A 24,454-nucleotide genomic window follows, 5' to 3' on the forward strand; every position below is an offset into this window, starting at 1 on the left:
CAAAACATCTGCTCAAAGGACTCTCCACACGAGATCCTTGAAAATGGCTCCTCTTGGGCTTAAAATGAGATCTTGATTCACCACTGTGCCACTCAACCTCCTGTCTCACATGGAAAAGGCCAGTATCAACCACGGACAACCACTCTCTTGGGGCCCTTATTTTCCGGGCGTGCCCATGCAGGGTGCTGCTGTGACTCACACACTCTGCCTGCCCGTGGCTCTGAGGTGTCAGCGCTACGGGCCCTGATATATAGACATGGACACTGAGGTTTGGAAAGATCAGGGACCTTTCCCGGGACCTCACAACTGAAAAGTGGCTATAAGAATGAGAATTAAGGCCCATAAGACTCTAAATCTGTGCTTTTTCAACTATCCTAAGTCGGGGTCCGGTCCAGCCTCAGTCCCTGCTGTTTGGGGCCTCAAACTCTGTCGTGTCCCCATCTTACTGGCTTTTGGCCCCTGGCCTGACTCCATCTTTCAAAGAACTGTCCCTAGATGGCCAAGCAGAAGCCTCCTTCTCCTGTGACCCCCTTCACACTACACCGCTTGCCCCCTTATAGCTCACGTCAGTCTCACTGATGCAATCCCATTTATAGGTAGCCTGCTATTTTTTAAATGGCTCCCTCTGTTCGAACCCTCTTCTCTGTCCACGCTCACTCCCTTGGTGACCTTGGCCAATCCCATGGCTCTAAATAGTCTGGGATGAGTCCCAAAGCTACACATCAGCCCAGCCTCTACCTGACATCCAGCTGATTGAGGGGCCTCTGCACTTGGATGTCAGGAAGCATCTTCAAAATGGAACTTGTGATTTCTGCCCCCAGTCCGTTCCTCCCTCTGTGTCCCACCTCAGTATACGGTGCCAGGGTTCACCGGGTCCCTCAGAGCAGACACTGTGGAGTTGATCGTGATTGCTCTTTCCCACACTCCCTCTATCATTTCCATGCCGTTGCTTCCACCATTAGAATACATGCAGAAGCGGGCCGCTCTCACCCTCACTACTACCCTGGGCTGAGCTGCCTCATCTCTCCAGTCTCCCAACTGGCTTCCCTGCTGCTCCCAACCCCAGTCTACCTTCCACAAGGTCACATGGTCCTTTTAAATGTAAATTAGATCATGGCAGTCCCCATCCCTGCATCCCAGCATCCCGAGTGCTTTCCCATCAGACTCAGAATGAAATCACCATTGCTTACCCCAGCCAACTAGGCACTCCCTGATCTGGGTCCTGTCTGAGGTCACACCCTGCCCTCTTCTTGCTTACCCCAAGCCAACCTTACTGCTTTTTACCATTCCTTGAACATCCGTCGCACCTTTAAGTGTTAGGACCTGATGCTTGCTGTTCTTTCTGCCCATAATGTTCTTCCCCCAGATCTTGGTTGACATCTTCTCGCCCCCTTCACCTCTCTGCTTCCCTGCCACCTTCTCCCCTGACCATCCATATAAAGCACTGCCCAGGGCTTTCTCCACCCGTGACCCTGTATGCATTTTCTTCACACCACTACTCCCCACCCGTCCGTAGTGCAAATTTCTTTCTGTGCCTGATGTGCCCGCCAACCACTCCTCTAGAAGAACTAGAGCGCCGTGGCTCACACCTTCTCTGCCCCATCTCCACTGGCTGACTCACAGCTCATGCTCAAAAAATATTTGTGGTGTGAACGTTGAAAAGTTCTGCTTGTGGTGACATTAGGGTTACATATGTTAACAAGATGTGTATAATTACAGGCAGATTGGAGGCCTGATCCCAGACCTCAACTCAGGGACTGACCCACTGGCCAGATCTCAGATGTGTGCTCATGTCTATTCCTGGCGGACCCTGAGGAGCCGCAGATGAATAAGACATGCCCCCGGGGATATGACTAGAGTCTGAAGCAAACAACTTTCTTTCCAACCCCGTGTGAGTGGACCACCAGTTAACAGCAGGGTTTCTCAACCAGGGACTGCTGCCCCACCCTTGCACTATTAAGGACACCGTTCTGGGTCACAGTGGCAGGAACCACCACAGAAGCAGTACCAGTGGCCATGAGCGCTGACACTGATTGAGTTCATCTTTAGGCGCAGCCTGGCACTGAGTGTTAGGGATGCTGTGGGTGGTAAATCAAACACAGGCCCTGCCTGCAAGGGATTCAGTCTAGTGGGGCATAAATAAATATGTCAAGGGTGGTGATTTCCAGATGGGAAAACTGAGGCTCAGAGAGGGAAACTTCATGCAAGTTAATGACAGAGTCGGAGAACCGTACCTTGGTGAGGGGGATGGGAGGGGGCTGGAGTTGGGCGAGAAGGACCTCCATTTACTGTGCCAGGCTCTGGGCTTTGTGCTCCATTTGGAATACCTCATTCTAGTCTCTCCACAACCCTAAATAGGATGTGTTAGTATCCTCTGTGACAGGTAGGAAAATTAAGTCCCAGAGGAGGTGCAGAGGAAGCCCATGGGCTCCTCGAAGGAATGATGGAACTCACCCCCTCAGACGGCCAAGGGGTGGGGGCACCTGGGTGGCTCAGTCAGCTAAGCATCTGACTCTTGATTTCAGCTCGGGTCATGATCTCACGGTTGTAGGATCAAACCCTGAGTCAGGCTCCGGGCTGGGTGTGGAGCCTGCTTAACATTCTTTCCCTCTCTCGCCCTACCTTTCTGCTCCCTCCCCCTCTCAATCTCTCTCTCTCTCTCAAAAAGAAGGAGAAGAAGAAGAAGAAGAAGAAGAAGAAGAAGAAAAGAAGAAGGAGAAGGAGAAGGAGAAGGAGAAGGAGAAGGAGAAGAAGAAGATGATGGCAGCCAAGGGAAGATTCAAAGTAAGAAAAGAAGGAAGAGACAGAGCCACAGGGGAGGTGGGGCAGGGAAGGGATGCCAGGCAGGAAAAGTAGATTTGCCCTGTGTCAGTCATTTGGTCTGAGTCTGACTGAGAGAAGGGGAAGCTTACCACCTTGGCTTCCTCATCCAAATTATCAGATTGGCAGGACAGGCCCACATCTATGTCCTGCACAGTCTGGGGATAAAAAGCTGAAGGAGGCCTGCAAACTCTGGGAAGGCTACTGGCGGAAAGAACACCTCAGGACTTCCAGAGCACCCAAGAGGGGCCCCACCTAGACCACGGGAGCAGAATAGAATTAGGGAAGTCTTCCAGGAGAAGGCGCTACAGAAGCTAAATCATGAAGAATAGCATTTCTGAAAGGCAAAGTCACACAGTTGAGCAGACAGCATGGCACAAATTCAGTCAGCCTCATCAGGACACAGAACACCCACTCCTACCACCCATCCATGCCATCCCACCCCACCAGGCCCCCCACCCCTGCACCTCTGTCAGCCCCTGGTCCCTGGAGTCTTCTCATTCTGCTGTCCCTTGGGCCTCAACTTTCCTCAACTTTCTGCCCGGCCCTGACCTCAGTATGCCAGCCAGACTGACTGCTTCCATGTAATCACCCCTGGTGTCAGCTAATGGGGGTGCCCTCTTCCTCCTCTCATACCTAGGACCCTACCTTCTCCCTCACCTCCTCCAGGGCCTTGACACATCAGTTGACCCTCACTCCTTCGTCTCCTTTGACTCCTTCCTCCAGAATAAAATAAGGCTTAAGTGCTTTCCACCCTGTAACACTACTCCTCCAAGCCATCAAGGGATTAATAAATAAAACAACTTGACCCTAAGATTGAAAACTTGAACAAACATCTTCTGAGTTCTTCAAAGAGCATCTGTGCCTTCATAGTCATTCTGACTTCATTATAAACTTACTCTCAGGGTAAGTTTGAATATCAAAGTCAGTACCGGTATATTTAGAAAACTTGTGATTTGGTCTACCCTGTAGAAGGTGCCATCACCACTGGGAGGCAAACCCATGGAGGTAAGTGTTCTCAGTGGATGAGCCATGCAGTCCCTCAACTGTCCGCCTCTGCTCACATAGCCATGTATTTGTCCAGTACATTCAACCTGCACCAAAACCTCATGTTTGACCAAAAAGTGCTCCAATGCGTTTTAATATGTTTTCATGACATCATCGTTATACACCAAGCAAAACAAAACAAAAAATAAAAATGGCCAAATCATTAGCATCCCTGTTTTCACACAACTCAAGGGTAAAGAGTCAAGTTAACCTCATTCATTAATCAGCTGTTTGTCTCTGAGCTCATTAAATGTGCTGTTGGATGGTGTCATTCAATAAAGGCACCTTCCCAGTTTGGATGCCTCTTACTATCATGAGTTAGATCCTGCCATTGGTACACCATATAGATTTAGCAAGCATTTTTTAATCTGCTGACTTCATCTTTTAAGTATAGCCCAAGGCTTCCCATAAAAGAAGCGTTTAGAAAATGTGTATTTGCTTCTTTGATTTAGATATGAATTTTGGAAATTAGAATTGAAAAATTATCTCAAGTTTTACCACCCCACCCCAGTCCCACTCCCGCTAAATTGTGAGCTCCAGGGAACTGCGATAGTGTCTGATTCACTTTTTGAATTCAAGTCTGCACATAAGTCCTGTATACCAGTCAGTGACTGCCACAAATATACTATATATCAAACTGTCCAAAACTTAGGCATTTATTCCCCTGCTCATGAGACTGTGGCTCAGCTTTAGCTTGGCGGTTCTAGTCTGGGTTCAGCGGGGTAGATTTGCTCAGGATGAAGGTCATCTAGGTGAGCCCCAGGCTACAAGGTCGGGTTCAGGCCTGCTCCATGTGTGTTCAGGCTGGGGCAATCTGAAGGTGCAGTGGCACTCTGGAGCTGTTCCTCTCATGGCAGTCATGAAGAATCAAGCTCCTGAAAGTGGTCATATTCTGCGGTCATATTCAACCAGCATGCCATTGACCAAATCAAGTCACATAAACAGATCCAATGTCAATGTGAAGAAGGGTTTATGCCCCTCACTGCAAAAGGACATGGCATAAAGAATTAACACCAATGCCCCTTAAACTCTTCCCAAAAAACAGAACAGGAAGGAACATTTCCGAACTCATTCTATAGAGCAGCATTACTCTGATATCACAGCCAAAGACACTGCGAGAAAAGAAAATTACAGACCAATATCTCTGATGAGTATTGATGCAAAAATCCTCAATAAAATACCAGTAGATGGAATTCAGCAGAACATTAAAAGAATTAAACAATATAACCAAATGGGATTTATTTCTGGAATGCAAAGATTGAAAAAAAGCCAGGGCACCTGAGTGGCTCAGTCAGTTAAGTGTCAGACTTCGGCTCAGGTCATGGTCTCACAGTTCATGGGGTCAAGCCCCACATCGGGCTTGGTGCTGACAGCTCAGAGCTGGAGCCTGCTTTGGATTCTGTCTCCCTCTCTCTCTGCCCCTCCCCACCTTGAGCTCCATCTCTCTGTCTCTCTGTCTCTCTCAAAAATGAATAAATGTTAAAAAAAATTTCCTAAAAAAAGCTTACATGATTATTTCAACTGATGGTAGAAAAAAATCATTTAACAGAATTTAACACCCTTTTGTAACAAAAACACTCAACATATAGAAAACCCTAAAGAATCCACTGAAAAAACTGTTAGAACTAATAAATAAGCCAATTACTTATTTAAAAAGTGATAAATAAAAATAAAGTTGTAGGATGTAAAATCAACATAAAAAGTCAGTGTATTCCTATACACTAATAATGAACTATGAGAAAGAGAGATTAAGAAAACAATCTCATTTATAATTACATCGAAAAGAATAAAATACCTAGGAATAATTTTAACCATGGAGATAAAAGATGTGTGGACTAAAAACTGTAAGACTTTGATGAAAGAAATTGAAGAAGACACAAATAAATTGAAAGGGATTCCATGCTCATGGATTGGAAGAATTGGTACTGTTAAAATATCCATACCACCCAAAGCAATCTACAGGTTCAATGCAATCCCTATCAAAATCCCAATGTTATTTTTCACAGAAATGGAACAATTCTAAAGTTTATATGGAGCCATGGAAGACCCCAAGTAGCCAACACAATCTTGAGAAAGAACACAGCTGAAGGCATCACACTTCCCCATTTCAAACTATATTACAAAGCTATAGTAATTTAAACAGCATGGTATTGACATAAAAGGGGACACAGTGGAACAGAATAGAAGCCCAGAAATAAAACTACACATATCTGGTCAATTAATTTATGACAAAGGAGCCATGTATGTACAAGGAAAGGATAGTCTATTCAATAAATGGTGCTGGGAAAACTGGACAGCCACATGCAAAAGAATGAAACTGGACTGCTATCTTATACCAGACACAAAAATCAACTCAAAATGGATGAAAGACTCTAGCATAAGACTTGAAACCATAAAACTCCTGGAATAAAACACAGGAGGTAAGCTCCTTGACATAAGTCTTGACAATATGTTTTTGATCTGGCAGCCATAAGCCAAGGCAACAAAGCCAAAACCAAACAAGCGAGACTACATGAAACTAAAAAGCTTCTGTATCGCAAAGGAAATTATTAACAAAATGAGAAAGCAATCTATGAGAAAACTATTTGCAAGATATATATCTGATGAAGGGTTCGTATCTAAAATATATAAAAAACTCATGCAACTCAACACAATGTCAGCAAAAACAACAATAATAGCAATCCCATTAAAAAAATGGGCAGGGGGCGCCTGGATGGCTGAATCAGTTAAGCATCGGACCTCGTCTCAGGTCATGATCTCACCATTCGTGGGTTCGAGCCCCGCATCGGGCTCTGTGCTGACAGCTCAGAGCCTGGAGCCTGCTTCAGATTCTGTGTCTCCCTCTCTCTCTGCCCCTCCCCTCCCCTACTTATGCTCTGTCCCTCTCTCTCAAAAATAAATAAAGATTAAAAAATAATTTTAAAAGAATGGGCAGAGAATCCGAATAGTTTTCCAAAGGGGCACATGCAAAAGTGTTCCACATCACTAATCATCAGGAAAATGTGAAACACAATGAGATATCACCTCATACCTGATAATAGCTAGCATCAAAAAGACAAGAAATAACGCAGTGTTGGCGAGGATGTGGAGAAAAAGGAACCTTCGTGCACTACTGGTGGGAATGTAAAGTGGTGTAGCCACTGTGGAAGACAGCATGGAGGTTCCTCAAAAAATTAAAAATAGAACTACCATGTGATCCAGCAATTTTGTTTCTGGGTATTTATCCAAAGGAAATGAAATCACTATCTTTAAAACATACCTGCACTCCCATGTTTCTTGCAGCATTATTCACGATAGCCAAGACATGGAAACAACCTGTCTATCAGTGGGTGAACAGATAAAGAAAATGTATATGTGTATCTATCTCAGCCATCAAAAAGAAGGAAACTCTGCCATTTGCAACAACATGGATGGCCCTTGAGGGCATTATGCTAAGTGAGATAACTCAGACAGACAAAGACAAACACTGGATGATATCACTTTGTGTGTGAAATCTCTTTAAAAAAAAAAAACTGAACTCATAGGTATAGAGACAGATCAGTGTCGCCAGAGTAGGGAGTAGGGGGCAGGCAAAATGGAAAAGGAAAAACAAAAAACAAAAAAACAAACACTTGACAAACTAGGAGTAGAAGGAGAGTACCTCATCATAACAAAGGCCATGTATGGAACGCTCACAGCCAACATCACACTCCCTGGTGAAAGACTGACAGCTTTTCCTCCAAGATCAGGAACAAGACAGGGATGTCCAGTTTTGACACTTCTATTCAACACAGTACTGGAAGTCCTAGCTGAAGCAATTAAGCTAAACAATAAAAGAAAAAAAGAATAAAAGGCATCCAAACTGGAAAGGAAAAAGTAAAATTATCTTTGACTGTGGACACATGACCTTCTATGTTGAAAATCCTAAAGATTACACTTCCCCTCCCCACATGCCCTTGCCCATGTACGTTCCGCGTGAAAAAGGGAAGGGAGCAGAACATGTCAGTCCTCAGGCAGGCAGGGCTCAACAAGAAAGAGAAGGTGGTGGGGTCACACCTGGTCCCTGCAGTCTCACTAGCAGATAAGTCATTTCCTTCCTTAGGAAGGAGGAAGCAGAAAAAGAGGAAGCTTCACTTCCCGACTCTTCTGAAAGGGTGGGAGTGCCTGTTCCCAAGGTAGAAACAACAGGAAGGGAAAATGGTTGTCCCTACAGATGTGTCCAATATCAAGCTTCTTCTTCCCCAAACATGGCCATCTTCCGAGATTCACTATCTCAGTGTTGGCAGCAATATCCCTCCAAGTGCTAACACCAGCAGTCGGGCAGTAGGAATGACCATGTCCTGTCAACTTCACCCTTCAGGGTTTTGGACCTGCTCGTTTCCGCCAGCACTGCTTAGCTGAAGCAATTCGGCTAGCTACTGCGTAGCCTCCCAACCAGTCTCCCTGCATCCATTCAAGCCTCTCAGCCCCTGTCCACACTTGAACCAGACCGATCTCCAGGAACAACCGGGAACATGTCACCTACCTTGCATTCACCCTTCAGCCTGTTTTCATGCTCTTAAGATAAAGACCACAATCCCCATTGTGCATGAGGTGCTGTATGGACCGGACCCATCCCCTCTCCATCCTCCTCTCCTGCCCTCTCTCCCTCTCTCTGGTTTGGCCTTGATTTCTCTCCTCAGTTGCTCAGATATATCATCTCCTTGACCACAAGCCCTGTGCATGTGTTGTTTTCTCTGCCCAGAAATTCCCTCTCTCCTTTCTCCCCTGGTTCACTCTGGGCTACCTTCAAATATCACCTCAAGCACCTCCCACTGGGCAGTCACTGTTGATGATCCTCCCCCCCTCCAAAACCAGGTCACTTATCTCATCACAGGCCTTCCCAGGTTCTCACTCCCTTCCTCGGGGCCCCCGTCTAGTGTGGGCTGATCAATGTTGGTAACTCTCACTTTTCAAATGAAACATGACCTTGGGAATGAAGATGCTCAGCCCACATTTTATCCCCATCATCTACCACAGTAACGGGCACAGGGTGAGCTTTGGTAAGGGCTTGTTGGATGAATGAATGAGGGTCCTCAGCTTACTTCATCTCTTCTGGACCAAGCACATGCTGGGACATCTCTTTCTTCTTTCTCTCCTTCTGTCATTGTTCTCTCTCCTCCTCATTACCCCAGGTCCTCCCATCCCTCCCTACTCTCCTTCCCCCCAGTGCATAGTTCCCTCCACTTTGCTTTTCTCTCTTTCTTTCTGCCTCCCAGAGTCCTGACAACATTGCCAAAATTTCTCAGCCCAAAACTTTTGTAGCCACAGCACCACCTAGAGTCCATCTCTGAGATGGGCCAACCCTAGAGGAGTTGACCGCTGTCCAGCCCAGCCCAGCTCTGCTTTGGCCAGCTCTATCCCATGTTCTGGGCGCATCTCTGGGTCCTCACACCTCACCTTCCTGGCTTTGAGACCTCACCATTTCTACTACCCTCTAGGCGTCTAATGGAGACTTTAAAACAGACAGCTACAGCATACGGAGAGAGTCATCAATGTGGGTCAAAGTGGGATCTTCCTCTAACATTTGATCTCGCTGTCTTTCCCTTCCTCTCTCTAGCGCTGTTGCTCACTGTTCAGCATTAGCTATAGTTTCAATCGGTATCACAGTACATCAAACAGCTCATGAGTAACAACAATATTGAAGGTCCCACGTGGAGTTCCTCTACAAGAGGAACTTCAGAGCTACTAAGGAAACAATGCGAATGGGATTCACTTAGTCTCAGCTACCATTGCTGTTTCTCTAAAAACACAGGCTTCATTCTGGAAGTTTGGACCAGGAGCCTTAAAAGTGTTCCAGCAATTTCACCATGTGTCCAGAGCTTTATGTACAGGATTCTTGGTGCAGCATGATATAGAATGGCAAATGTGTAGAAACACCCTACCTGTCAAACAATACAAAACTGGCTAAGTGAATTGTGGCACATCTCCTTGTTTGAATACTACACAGCCACTAAAAATAATGCATAAATGTGTTATAATGTGAGGACACACTTGTAAGCTATTTTGTGGTAGAAAAACAGACAACTTGTTAGGAATTGTGATCTCTACTATATAAAATAAAGATACAAGTGAGGAAAGATTACAAGAGAACATTCAAAGATTCTTTGTGATTGTCCTAGAAGGTTCCTTTTCTTCCTAAAATATTCATAAAGAGCATGGTTTTTATTTATAATGAAGTATTAGAATTAACCCCCAAATCACCAGAAAATCTGAGAGAAAGAAATTAAAAAGTAGAAAAGCCTGGATAAAAATTGTTCTCCAAGAGTCAACAAGACTCCTCATCAGAGACCGGGGAATCAGTCTCTAGAATATTTCTTCTCCACAGAGAGTTCTGAGGTCTCCTGAGACCCATGTGACTTAAGGGCAAGAAATACGAGTGAGTCTGTCTATTGCCATGGGCTCAGCCAGAATCTCCTGGGTATGTAGCAGCTGGGAATGTATTCTGGGTGGTTGAATCTTGGCAGCAGGGAACATATCTCAGCCACCGTATCTGCCACAGAGACCGTGGTCTAGTGAGAGGAGCAAGGCAGACATGGGAGACAATGCCCAAGATAAGTGCTAAATGGATCAAAGATTTGAATATAAAAACCAAAAGTACTATGAGAAGCATAGAAAGAAAATAATTTTATAGTCTCATAACAAGAATGACTTGTATAAATATGATAAAGCTGAGAAGCCACAAATGAAGGAAACTAATCAATTTGAGTATACAAAAATACAAATTTTATTCATGGCAAAGACACTCAATAGAAATACGAATAGAATTTGGGGGGGCGTGCAGAACTACACAAACCCTAAAGTTCATATGGGAACATAAACATGCAAAAATATTTATAATATAACGAAGGAAAATAATGGACTGAGAAAAATACTTCCAACTCATATCACAGGCAAAAGTACATTTCCTTTAAAATATAAGCTTGGGGGACTCAGTCTGTTGAGCGTCTGACGTCGGCTCAAGTCATGATCTTGTGGTTCATGAATTCGAGCCCCACATCCGGCTCACTGCTGTCAGCCTGTCAGGGCAGAACCCGCTTCAGATCCTCTGTCCCTTCTCTCTTTACCCCTCTCCTGCTTACACTCTCCCAAAATAAAAAATAAAATAAAATAAAATAAAATAAAATAAATGCTTGGAAAATCAATTAAAGAGATCAACACTCCACCCCACTCTCCAAAATGAGCAAAGGATATAAAACAAATAGTTCAGAGAAAAGGAAATACAAATAGCTCTTAAACATATGAAAAGATGCTCAGAATTATGATAAAAGAAATGTCAACTACGACTTTACTAAAATCCCTTTTTTCACCTACCAGATTGATCAGCAAGGATATACAGAAGCCAACAGTCCACATTGCAAACTGGCTGGACTCCCTTGGATGGAACTTCGGCAACGTCAAAGTACATGGGCACGTACCCTGGGTGCCCACAACTCCATCCCTAGGAATTTCTGTTGCAGACACAATTACACACACGCTACATGATGAATGTACAGAAATTGTTAAATGTAGCATCACTTGTAACAAAGAATTAGAAACTAAATATTAATCAATGGGGGATGGTTAAACATACTGAAGTATATCCAAAGCCATTCCCTGCAAGGAAAAGAATAAGAACGTTTTTATGAGGTGCTGCGGAATGATCTGCAAGGTACATTGTTAGGTGAAAAGTGAGGTTCAGAACAAGGTATATATATAGAGAGAGTGCTCTCATTCATGTTGTTTAAAATATTTTTAATGTTTATTTATTTTTGAGGGAGAGACAGAGCGTGAACGGGAGAGGGTCAGAGAGAGAGGGAGACACAGAATCCGAAGCAGGCTCCAGGCTCTGAGCTGTCAGCCCAGAGCCCGACGCAGGGCCTGAACCCACGAACCGTGAGATCATGACCTGAGCTGAAGTCAGACGCTTAACCGACCGAGCCACCCAGGTGCCCCTCATTCATGTTTTTTCAAAGGAGTGGGGGAAGACCGTGTATGCACGCTTGTTTGCAAATGCATAAAATACACGTTTTATGAAAGGGGAAAGGGGCATAAGAGACTGGTGGTACTGGATCCTGGGGGAGCAGGGCCGGGCGTGAAGCTGGAAACAAAGGCAGGGTGGAGTCTTTTCACTGTCTGTCCTTTGGAACTTCTGAAGTTAGAGTTGTGGGAATGAATTACATCTTTTAAACTACATATGAGTTTTGGGGCAAGGATATCCATTTATTTCAGAAAAGCACTAGAACTGGCCATTTAGTAACATCTTATAAAGCAAACCCTTTCTAATCCCTTGTAGGGGGAAAGTCTAAGTGGCTTGAAGTGGATATTTGGTCACGTAAATTGACACATGTTGTTGTGGTTAGTGCTGTATTTCTGCAGATTTTGTCCTTTTTGTGTAAAAAACAAAAGGAAAAGTGATACCCACTTCTTTGCTCTGTATGAATTAGACTTCCTTATACCTGTGTGTGTGCAATTTTTATTAAATGCACTAGTTCACAGGGTGATGTTCTACGAGCCTAGAAAGATGTCCGAGCATGATATTTTTTTTAAATTTTATTTACTTATTTTGAGAGAAAGAGAGCAGGTATGTATGAATGGGGGAGGGTCAGAGAGAGAGGGAGAGAGAGAATCCCCGAGCAGGCTCTGCACCACCAACGCAGAGCCCCATGTGGGGCTCGATCTCATGAACCATGAGATCGTGACCTGAACCAAGATCAAGTTAGATGCTTAACCAACTGACCCACCCAGGCACCCCCGAGCACGATACTTCTGAAGGACCAAGGGTAACAACTAACTGGGCTGGACTGGACATAGCTCCGACTGAAGTCAATTCCAGATGTCCTCCACAGGCCACTTAAACTGCATGATGCCACTGTATGTCCCAACTGACGTTCAGCTGTTACTTTCTCGTGTGGTAGTTGTAGGGGCACTTAGGATAAGACCCCAGTTTTGTGAGTATGAGTCAGGAGGTCAACATTCCTATTCCCTACCCTCCAGGCAGCTGTCAATCCTGATACTGGGAAGAGTGGACCCTCCCTGGGAATGAGAGGAAACTCCTTCCTGTCCTTCTGGAAGTCAGCCTGAAATCCTAGTGGAGACATCCTCTGTGGATTCCTGGCTAGGGACAAGGCTGGGTGTCCCCTACAGGGACAGGCTGGAAGGGAGGCAAGGAATGATCTGAGAGAGATCTTAGAGTGGATTTAGGCCTTAGGGCTCTAAAGGAAGGCACAAATAGAGACGGTTATTCTCTACTAAAAGCGCCTCCCTTGTCCCTGAACTTTCTAATCAAAAGACATACACTATGTCTGCTCTTCTGGAGAAATTAAGAGGAGGTTAGGATAGCACAGTGAAGAAGAAAGCAGCGTCTGCCAATTCCCAAGGCCAACAGCGCATCTTAGCAGAGCACTTTGGGTCTGAAGCACGACCACCTCTGGTCCCCATGCGGCAACATCACAGCACAGACAGTATGAGGGTGACTGTGGAGACAGGGACAGCCTCAGAGCCAGGAGTCCCCACAGTCATAGGCAGAGCCTGTAGCACACGCTGTCAGGAAGATGGCGAAAAGACCCTGCCTTGCACATTCCCCTGTTAGAGGGGCAGCAGGGCCCAACTCTGTGCTTTCATATAATTTCATGGGCCTTGGAGAGAGTCAGGAGTGGGCTGGAGACAGAGAAGCTGCCTCGAGGAAAGAGGTCTGGAACAGAGATCGGGCAGCCCCTGAGAGGTGCATCACGGGAGCCCAGGCTGCCCACACCCAGCCAACACAGCCTAAGGATAGAGCTGGATTCTGAGTTGCCACGCCTAGGACAAGACCCAGTTTTTTGATCAACTCGGAACCACAGAAGCTGAGAATGAGACCAGAATGAGCAAGGTGAGCCCGCACGGGGGAAGTGTTTTCTGGCACAACCAGCCTTCCTCCTGCCTTCCTGCCTCGCACATCCACGAAACCCACCTGACCTCCTCTCTTCAAATGACCACTGTGGTCACTTAAGGCCCAACCCCAAAGCAGTGTGACACAGTGATCAAAAGCAAAGGCTTTGAAATCAGGAAGATCTCAGTCCAAATCACCTCCAGAACTGACTGGCTAAGTGAGTAAACCACCTGACCTCACTGAGCCTCAGTTTGCCCATATATCCACCTCATAACGTTACGCTGAGGATTCTGTGTGATAACATGCATCGCATACAGAGCACAGAGTCCAGTGTATAGTAATTACTTAACAACGAGCAGCACACACACACACACACACACACACACACACGTCGCCCCTCTGCTCTCACTCCATCATGACCCACGCTGGCCTGTCCCGCTGTTGCACGTTGTGCGTAGCCATGGAATGGCCTCCCCGGTGACATTGATGTTTCTTGCACTGACTCAGCATCTGAGCACTCCTCCCCAAAGGCAAGTTAAGTGGCACATTGTCAGGGACGGAGGTTTGTGCTCCCCTATCCTCTGGATGGGGCACAGGCTCGTACTGGTTGGGTGCCTGTAGGAGCACAATCAAAACTGATCAGGCTAAATGGCCAATTTATGGCTTCTCTTTGAACAGGCCTTAGATGATTACCTTTTATGAGGCTTACACTTTAGACTTAAGATGTAAAACAGAAGCCAGGGTTAAGAGGCAAATAATGGGATATTTTATGTGCTTTCTGGAGCAAAAGTCCACAGCTTTATTGCAGTGGCTATAAAAGAACATGATTGGAAAAGCCTTGAATGAGAAACCCACGGTGGAAAGAATGCTGGGTCAGGAGGTAGGAAGCCCACATTTCCCGGCCTGTCCTGCAGGGCCAGCCAGCTGACCGCCCTGCCTGAGGGATCCCCATGTACCAAAGACCCTTCCATTCCCAGCCATGCACAGTTCCTAAGTCTGCAAGTCTAAGATGCCCTCTTCCCAGGATTTCATGATTCCAAAATCTTCAGATTCTCCAATTCTAAGATTCTAATACCTTATGATTCTATGATACTAAGACTGTGAAATCTTAGATTAAACTACCTGGTGACTGTAGTAACATATGGTGGGGGAGCATGGCGGGGGAGCCCCAGAGACCGGGGTTCACCTTTCGAGCCACAGCTGACCATAGTGTGATTTTGGACAAAATACTTAAGGGGAATCTCTGTTTTCTCACCCCTATGATGGGGACACAACTGTGGCCATGTGATGATGCTGTGGAGAGGATTAAAAGGAAGGGCCCCCTACAAAGCACTTGGTGTAGTTTCTGGCACAGAGCAAGCTCTTTGGTAGTTATTATTACCATTCTAAAATTCCCTGCATGCAACGCTCAACCATCTAAAATTCTGCAATCCTAAGAGTGTACTATCTTGTGATTTTAAGTCTGTGGCTCTTCAGAGGTTGAGTATTGAGTCTAAGGTTCCCAGGGCCTAAGGCTCTTCCATCCCATTGTGGGAGAAGGGCTGTCAGCCTAGCCGCCGCCACCAGATGGCAGGCTCGGGTTATTCCACCCTCTGTAAACCTGCTGTGAGCTAAGCGGTGGGACCAGCCCCCAAGTCTTCTCTGGGGTTCTCACTTAAAAATTCCTTTCTCTGACGGGAACAGAATGAAAGAGGAGGGAGGGGAAATTACAATTACTATGTTTTTCTTGTCCATCCAAAGATCAACAGTGCAAAAAGCAAGGGGACCTGAGCAGGAAGGTGGTTTTATTGTCAAATGAGCTTAATCCAATGCCATAAAAAGCACTTAGTGGCTGCAGCCTGGAAAGGTGTAAGTGGAGCCGGGGAGCCATACCCCACCACGTCCAAACCTTCCCGGCTTCTCGCAGAGGTTACCCACCGTCTGTCGGGCTGTCTAGAAGCTGTGTGGTCCTCAGTGCCCTCAGCTTAGACATCCATTGGTCTGGGAGGGCAAGAATTATCATTGCCATGTTTACAGAAGACAACGCAGAGGATCTAGGGGGTCAAGGATTTATCTTAGATTCTTCTGTGGTAAGGCCAGGATTCAGATGGAGAACAGAGTGTGCTGTGTCCCTAAGCTGGAACAGGCACGGGAGGAGGGACGCACGACCTAAGGTTAGCCTAGCCATTTGGCAAATGCCCCCTTCGAGTCAGGATCTGTGCTGGGCACTGCCCCGTGCTCTAATGTGATCCTTTCAACAACCCTTTGGGGAAGGTGTTTACAAGTGCCAAGTCTGAGGGCTCAGAAAGGTGAAGGGGACCAGCCCACGTTGATTCAGAGAGACAGAGCCAGAAGTCAACCTGGGGGATTCCCAGGCCAGACCCCTGCCCCTGCTTCTCTTCCCACCTCGAGAGCGCTGCCGGGAGGGTCCAGCGCCAGAGACACCGCCCTGGGCGACCTTGGGGGAGGCCCCTCCTCAGACCTGGGGCAGCCGGGACAGCAAGGAGGAGGCCTTGGCAGCCCGGATAAGGCCCTGGGCTCGAGGAGGCCAGCGGGGGCTCCCCTGCGCCCGGGGCGGGCGCCGCGGCCAATATTGACTTTGGTAAACACCATTTTGCACGGAGCGCGGGCCGAGGGCGGGGGCGCCCTGACCCGGGGGGCGGAGGCAGCGGCTCCGCATTTAGACGAGGCCATTAGCCGCGATCGATGGCTGCGCCGCTCGCTCCGGCCGCCGGGCGCTCCCAAATGAAGGTTAAGTTTGCTCTGCGCCCCGGCGCGGCCGGCCATGCGCCCGCATAATGGTCCCGGCCCCGGCGGCCCCGCGCGCCCAGGTTAAGCGGAGGCCAAGGCCCCCACCCCCTCACCGCACTGGACGGCGGGGGAGGAGCGCAGGCCGGCCGTGCCCTGTGGTTGGGCCCGGGTGAGATGCCCCGGCCCGCTGGCTGCGTGCCCCGCTGCGGGCTCCGGGGCGCTCCCGGAGGCTGCAGAGTGTGGCGGTGCCAGGCCTTTGCTCCCCCGCGGCACCGGTTTGAATGCATGGTGCGCTTGCGGGGTGCCAGAGTGCCTGGGGTGCACCCTCACCCCCACCCCTACCCCCGGGCCGTGGGGCTCCGTGCCCTGCCTCCTGGGACAAGTTCCTTGCGCATCAGCCTCAGACTCATCCCAGGAACAGGTGGGACAGGGGAGCCTGGTGCTAGTCCCGCAGGGATGTGTTCGCACTACGTTTGTGGCTGTGGGAGAAGACACGTGGGCTGTGTGCGTGGACACCGAGCGGCTGTGCCCCAGGTGTGACTGTGACATGTGCCCAGTAGTAGGTCTGAGTAAATCGGGGCAGTTCCCGGCTGGAAATCCCCTGGGGCCTGTGGAGCGTTCTGCAGCTCGGCTGTGGCACACCTGGTACCTTCTGGCTGTTTCCATCTAATGACTCCACCCTCACCATGAGGATAGTTGTCAAGGAACATATTCAACGAATGCCCGGAAGTACCCAGTGCTGCTGTGAGATCACATTCATCCTCACAACTATTCTTTTCTCTGCTTTTTACAAATGAGAAAACTGAGGCACAGAGAGGAGAAGCGACTTGCCCAGAACCACAAAGTCAGCAAGTGGCAGGACTGGGATTCAAACCGTGCTCTCCCCACTGCACCCTGCTGCTGCTGCTGCTGCTGCTGCTGCTGCTGGCCCCCTCGGGACAGGTGACCTAAAATGCCGGATCCTCGGAGGTAGGGGTGAGGGGAGGGCTGTGTGAACCCACCTGGACGGTTAGGTAATGTCTGCTGCTCCATTTTGAGATCCTGTTTATCTCCCACCTTGCAGCTGAGCAGAGAGGCTCCGAGGGTGGGAAAGGCAGTTGCTGGGGCTCCGTTAGCAAATTAGCATCAGCACAGGGATTAATGCCCAAGAGGCCGGGGCCCAGCCCTGTGCTGCTTGCCCTGCAGCCTGTGGTGGGTGTCCTCTGGGAGGGGGCTCTCGTTCCAGGTGGCAGCCATTACAGTGAGTGTGACAGGGTCATGAGCGGGGAGGAGGCTGGAGGAGAAAGAGACCCAGTCAGTCTCCCCACCAGGAAAGATGTCTTGCTCTCCCTTGGACAAGACCCTGGCCTTCTCATGGCCCCGTCCCTAAGCAGTACACCACGGCACATGGACTCCTGGGCGCTGAGCAGAAGAGGTGATGGGATGGGCCAGAGGGGTTTGCGTCCTACCCTCAGGGCTTTAGGGAACGTGTGGGGACATTTTGTCACAGTGGATGACCCCAGGACGCTAATTCCCTGCATAAAAGCCTTGCCTGCCCAAAATGCCAGCTACATCCAGAAGGACCTGACCAGCAGTCCTGAAGAGTCAGGGAAGTGGGTGGCCTTCAAAGACTGGGGTGGCCTCCTTCCTTTCACTCCCCCCAACCTCCCAGCTGCCACTATCTTGATTAGATAAGATCTAAGAGGCCTAGCCTTCTTCCCATGGTACCTCCGCCCTGGTAAATGAGTGACAAATGTTTGAGTGTGCAGGAAAGGGGCTTGGCCCTGAGCCCCATCCGGTTACCGTGGCAAGGCCATGCCACCCAGAGGTCCCACCACACCCTGTCAGGGCTCTAGGAGCTGAGGGTTCACCACCAACGCTCTCACCTTCTCTGCCATCTCGTCCTAACCCTTTGCTCTTCTCCCACCAGGGCCTAGAGAAGTAGGGTGACTGACCAAGTCACTGCCCAGAGTCAGTGGATCTAGGACCAGGGTCCCTAACTCTCTGCCCAGGGCTCTGTCGGGTGTACCTGCCCCTGGGCACCCACAGCCCTGCTTTACCCACCAGCATCTTCCTTAGCATTGCCCTCAGGGGGCCAGTCTCAGCTCTGCTATTCATCACCTGGCTGTGTGACCCTAGAGGAGCAGTTTCCCTCTCCAGGCCTTAGTTTACCCACATGGAAAATAAAGATGTTAAGCCAGTTACCTGAGATAAAAATAAAGGCACATTATCAGCATTGCTCACCTCTCTGGGAGACCAACGTTCCCATCAGTCACTGCCACTAACCTTTTAACACAAGATGTGACATTCTGTGTCCTAAAATGACCTTAAAGGTGTCTGGGTAAGTGCCAGCAGTCACAGAAGAGTGGGGGCGGGGGGGAGGAAGGGGAGATCTATCAGTGGCTGCCCCCTCATGTGCAGTGGGAACAGGACAAGGAGCTCCTTGGACCCTGAACCCCCACATCTCCCAGAGCCTCAGAATTATTCTCCTCTCTCCAGAGGCTTCTACAAACGAGCCTCGACACCCCCAACCCCTTTTCCACCAGGACCATGGAACTTATCAGTTTGCAATCTTAGGCTGAAGAGCAAGGTCATGAGTCCAATCCCCTGAGTCATTTAAAGCCCAGAAAGATCTTGACCTGACACAATAAGCCAGTGGGGAGGCCGAGTGTATCTACTCCCTGAGATATAAGGGTCCGTTACAGATGCAGTGCTGTTGTCAGATGCCGTCGGCACCTCCCTGTCGGTCTTGGCCTCAGCCTGCACCCACAGTCACCATCCCCAAGCCAGACCAGGTCCCGGGGATCTGCCATGCAGGTCCCGGCCGACGGGCTGGGCACTATGGACAGGACAGGGATGAACCACACATGGCCCTGCCCTGGAGGAGCCCGCAGTCTAATGGGGGAGAGAACGTGACCAAAAAGAAAGGGGACTTCGCTAAAGAAATAGTTATTGTGCTCGGCGCTGGGGATAGGCGCAGTAGCGGGCAACATACAGGGTCCTGTCTCATGGAGAAACGATGTCATTTTTAATCTAATATGTAATTACAAATGGATAAGAGCTACCAAGAAACAGCTCAGGGGACAACGAGTGCACCTAACAGGCCAAGGCAATATACTCTGAGGGTAGGACACGCTCCCCTGAGGAGGTGATGTCTGAGATGATATCTGCTGGAAGCAGGAACTCACTCTGCAGGCGCTGGCTGGGAGGGGGGATGACACTCCCAGCAGTAGAATCTGTGCACTCGGAGGCTCTTGGGTGGGAAGCAGCCTGGACCATTCAGATAACTAGACAGGGACCACTGTGGTCAGTGTGATGGTTCCATGGGTCCCACAGGGAAAGATAAACCTGGAGAAGTCAGCAGGCCCCTGGGAGCCACGGGAAGGAACTGGAATCTGATCCTAAAAGCAATGGCAAGCCACAGATGTAAGCGACAGAATGGGCTGTGTTTTTTAAAAGGCCCATTGGTGGGGGCGCCTGGGTGGCTCAGTCGGTTGAGCCTCTGACTTTGGCCCAGGTCAGGATCCTGCGCTTCATGGGTTTGAGCCTCGCGTCAGGCTGTGTGCTGACACCTCAGAGCCTGCAGCCTGCTTCAGATTCTGTGTCTCCCTCTCTCTCTGCCCCTCCCTTGCCCCTCCCTGCTTGCACTCTGTCTCCCAAAAATAAATAAACATTAAAAAAATATATATTTAAAGCCCTTTGGTGACAGTGTTGGGAATGAGTTGCACCGTGAGCAAGAGTGGGGAGGGTGCCCAGTGAGGAGGCTGTTGGTACGATGAGGCACAAACAATGGCTCAGACGAGATGGTGACGTGCATGCAGAGAAGATCGGCAGGCTTTGGTGACCACCAGGCTGAAGAGGCGAGGGAGGAGGACATGTCAGGCCCACCGCCCTGGGGATGGGCCGCTGGCTGGCTGCCAGTGCCAGGCACAGAGATGGAGCCCTGGGACCGGCGTTCTGTTCGGGACCCACCCGCATTTCTAGTCCCTTCGAGCCCCTGAAGTGAAGAGGTCGAGTCGGCAGTAAGGTGCGCAGTTCTTAGCCGAGCAGGGAGACATGTCATTTGGCAGAGAAATGGCAGTTGCAGCCAAGGGCCTGGTGAAGTCGTGCAGGGAGAGGGGGTTGAGTAGAATGAGAAGCAGGATAAAGGTAAAGGCCTGGGGGAAGAGGACGAGCCCGCAAAAGACCCAAGAGAAAGCAGCCAGAATAACAAGGCATGGCCCCAAAGAGAGGACAGGCATCAGTTCTTCAGGCTGCTGTACAAACCCTGCACCTGTCAGAGGTCCATCCTCGGCCACCCGGCCCGCGTCCGCTGTGTCCGAGCGCAGCCCAGGTGCACTGTCTGCCAAGAAAGCATCCCTAACCCGTCCTCTCCGGAGCCGCACAAGGTCTCAGGCTTCCCAGGATCCACTGGGCAGGAAGAGGTGCTGGAGGGAGTGGAGCTGGACAGCCCAGCTTCTTCCATGAGACACAGGCAGGCTGCTCTCCAAATGCCGGTGTCCCCGGCTACAAATGGAATGAGAAGTACTGCGAAGGGCTCTATTCCCTGTGAAGGTCGAATGATCAAATGCATATAAAACCTGTGGCTCATAATAAGCCCTCCCCCAACAGAAGCTGCCATCTTAGCTCTTACCACCTTATACTGACATTATCTGCTCTTGTCTGTTGCTCCTGCCCAGCCCCTGAGCTCTTTTACCTGCCAGTTTTATCCATGGCATCACCGACATCGGGCCTGGGCCCCGGCACAGAGTAGGGGCTCACTGACATCATAGTGACGGGGCTGAGGAGCTTGGTAGGGGCAGGAGACCGCAGGGTAGACTTCCTGCAGGCGGAGGGGCTGCAGCCAGCTTCAGTAGGTCCCAAGTGCCCCCTCCGCGGCAGTGCGGTGGAGGGGACAAGAGGAGGGGAGGAGGATCCCAGGAGAGGGGAGAAGCTCCAACATGTTTTCCCAGCCGAGGGCACTGAGAGCGACATCTCAGCCGAGCCACCACCTCCAAGCCACATAACCTCTTTGCCCTTCAGGCAGCCCCCAGCCCTGCCACTTTCCATCTGAGCTGGGCAAAAGTGAAATTCAATTCTTGCCCTGGAGCCATCCCCACGAGCCCCAGGCCCGGCCCCACACCCAGGTTTGTTTGTGTGGGATTAGCTGAATCTCACAGCTGAGGCCTCCCTGCCCTGTGCCTGCCTGGACCCAGCAAGAGCTGGTGGCCTCCTCCAACCAGAGGTCCCTAGTGGCTCCTCTGCCATCCTGGGCAGGGGCCCCACGCCCTGGGCAGAACCTGGACTCCACAGCTGGGCTGGAATCCTGCTCCCCCGCTACACACAATGGGCAAGTCTGAGACACTGGGGCGTTTCTTCACCTCTCTGGGCCTCAGTTTATTTGCAGAGTGGGGGACCGACCAGGTAGGTCGCTGAGGGATTAGATTCTTACATAGTTAACGTGCATAGTTCATAACGGGCCCGGAGGAAGGACACACACAGAGACTCAAATCTTAAGCACAGCACAGCAGATGGTTTATGCCCATCTGACTTAAGAAGAAACCGTGGCTTAGAGAGACCCTGTCCGAGAACAAGTGACACAGCTCCTAAGTAGCCAAACCAGGGTTCGAACAAAGGGCCACCAGATTCTCGGGCCCACAGCGGCAGGTGGCAGCGGGAACATAGCAGTTCCTGGGGGTGGGCATCCCAACTTCTCAACTTGCCACTACCCCTTCCTCTAGCAAATGTGAAGGTCATGGCCTCCAGCAGGTCCAGCAGCTCACTGCACCCCTCACTAGAAGTCCAGAAGGCTCCGTGACTCAAGAGCTAAGCCCAGAGCTCATTTCTGAGCATCTAGCCGGGGCCTGCCACCAGAAGATTTGTTGAGTGACTAAACGAATGAATTTCCAACTCTCTCTAGAAAGATAGACGGTGGGATAAGTAAGTAAAAGTAAATGGGAAGACGGAGGGAATTAATGCGAAGGACGCATTTAGTTATTAATAGAAAGTATTCCTATCATCTTTTACCTACCTTTTGCTCTTCCAACACTGATGGGCCTCCTACCCTGGACCAGGCCTGTGTGGGCTCTACAGATGCAAGGATGATAATGTTTAATATTGATTTAACGCTACCATGTGGTTGGCAGTAGTCCAAGCATTCTACATGGATTTTCTCACGGAGCACCCCTAAGAAGTAGAAACTGTTATTATTATTCCCATTTTATAAATCAGGAAACTGAGAAATTAAGTACCTTAGTCAAAATAACTTGCAAAGAGAGTAGAAATCAGATTTATATCCGGCTACTCAAATTTCAGAGCCGAGGGGAAAAATGTTCTCTGCCCCAAGTGGCTCACTGGCTGATTGAATGAGATGCGTGTGTGGTTTAAATAAGAGAGAGGACTGAGATAGAGTATGTGGCGTGGTGCTTGGCACAGAGAAAGTACTTTCTGAATGTGATTATTACGAGCACTAATTTTGTTGTTTAAGTATTACTACAAAAACAGTAATTTTGTTATCAGCACTTCCTGTCTTTGCCTCGGTGGCTAATGAGCTAAAAGAGAGAGAGAGAGAGAGAGAGAAGAAAAACAAAGAAAGAAAGAAAAAAGAAAAAGGAAATCCTGTAGAGGGTAACTAAGGCAGTCCAAATTTGATTAAGGAGGAAACTGAGGCCAAGGAAGGGGTGGGAATCCCAGCCCCCCTGTCCACCAAAGCTAGAGGCACCGGTGTGTTGATGAGTGTTTACCCCCAGCTTCAGACAGGATAAGGCCCCAGGTGCAGCCTTTGCCAGTTTCTGCAGAGCAAAGACTCGCCGTGGCTGACTTCAAGCTACCAAAGTGAGGTCGCTGAATAGCGGACCTAGACAGAGATAATCACATCGGCTCTGGAGAGCAGGTGCAAATCAGCTCCAGCGCATGGCTGGCTAGCGCCCAGTCTCCCCAAGGAGCCTGGGGACAGCGGGGGTGAGGCACAGGCCGTGGATGTAGGACGAAAGAGAGGTGGACAAAACACAGAACCCCGGAGACCTCTCAAAGATTCCCCGGGGTCTTTCTTCTGCACATGCTCAGGTAGTCGTGGTCCTTTTAAAGCACAGCAGGACTTTGGGATTAGCCTACATATCCTTCTCCGGAGCAAAAGTTGCTCTTTCCACACACTAACCGATGCCTTGTAAAGTTCAGACTTGGTGGGGCAGGCAGGGAGGGAAATGGTTCCTTTCAACCACCTGGATTATTACAAGACGCTGCTCCGTGAGCACTGCGGCTTGCTTCACAGTCCCTGAGGGAAGAGAGCCTTGGCTGGGCTGGGCTTTCCCTTGGTCCAGACAAGCAGACCAGATGGATCACTTTGTGAGTACCTGCACTGATCTATTTATCTGTTTAACACTGGGTCCTTTGCTCTGCGTTTCCTTCCTCCTGTGGCCTGTTCTCCCAGTACTGCCAGTTAACTGCTCCAAGGCCCAAAATGGAACACAGGCAGAGCCAGTGATCTGTGCAGAGGACCCTCTCCATCAGAGTGACCTAAACACCATGATTAGCTCTTCCTCTGTGTTGAGTTGATGGTCATGTATTAAAATTGTCCTATCCAGGATAACTTCCCCATCTTAAGGTCAACTGGACCACACAACCTAGTGTGATCACAGGAGTCATGTGGCATCATATTCCCAAGTTCCAGGATTAGGACAGGACATCTTTGGGAAACCATTTTCGAAGTTCTGCCTACGACAACGGATAGGCTTTATAGAAGTGGAGGGCACTCCCCAGGAAAGCAGGAATGGGATGGACAGAAGCTTCCCCTGGGGGCTTGAACACCCAAAAAGTACTATGGGGGCACAGAGTGGCCAAAGTGATGGACACAGACAAGGAGGCAGTATCAGCAGCGGGGAGTGTGGGTGAGGGGAAAAAACAGGAAAGAGGAAAAACAGGAAAAACGGGAAAGAGGGATACAGAAGAGAAATGCTAAAAAAAGAATGCAGCCTTTTATCTGTAGAGAAGTTCAAGTTCGTTCTGCATCATTGAGGTGGCTCCCAAAAGATA

This window comes from Lynx rufus, unplaced genomic scaffold (assembly GCF_022079265.1).
Source record: "Lynx rufus isolate CCGP_SWC_20201006 ecotype Redwood Valley unplaced genomic scaffold, mLynRuf1.p SCAF_2, whole genome shotgun sequence".
Taxonomy (NCBI): domain Eukaryota; kingdom Metazoa; phylum Chordata; class Mammalia; order Carnivora; family Felidae; genus Lynx; species Lynx rufus.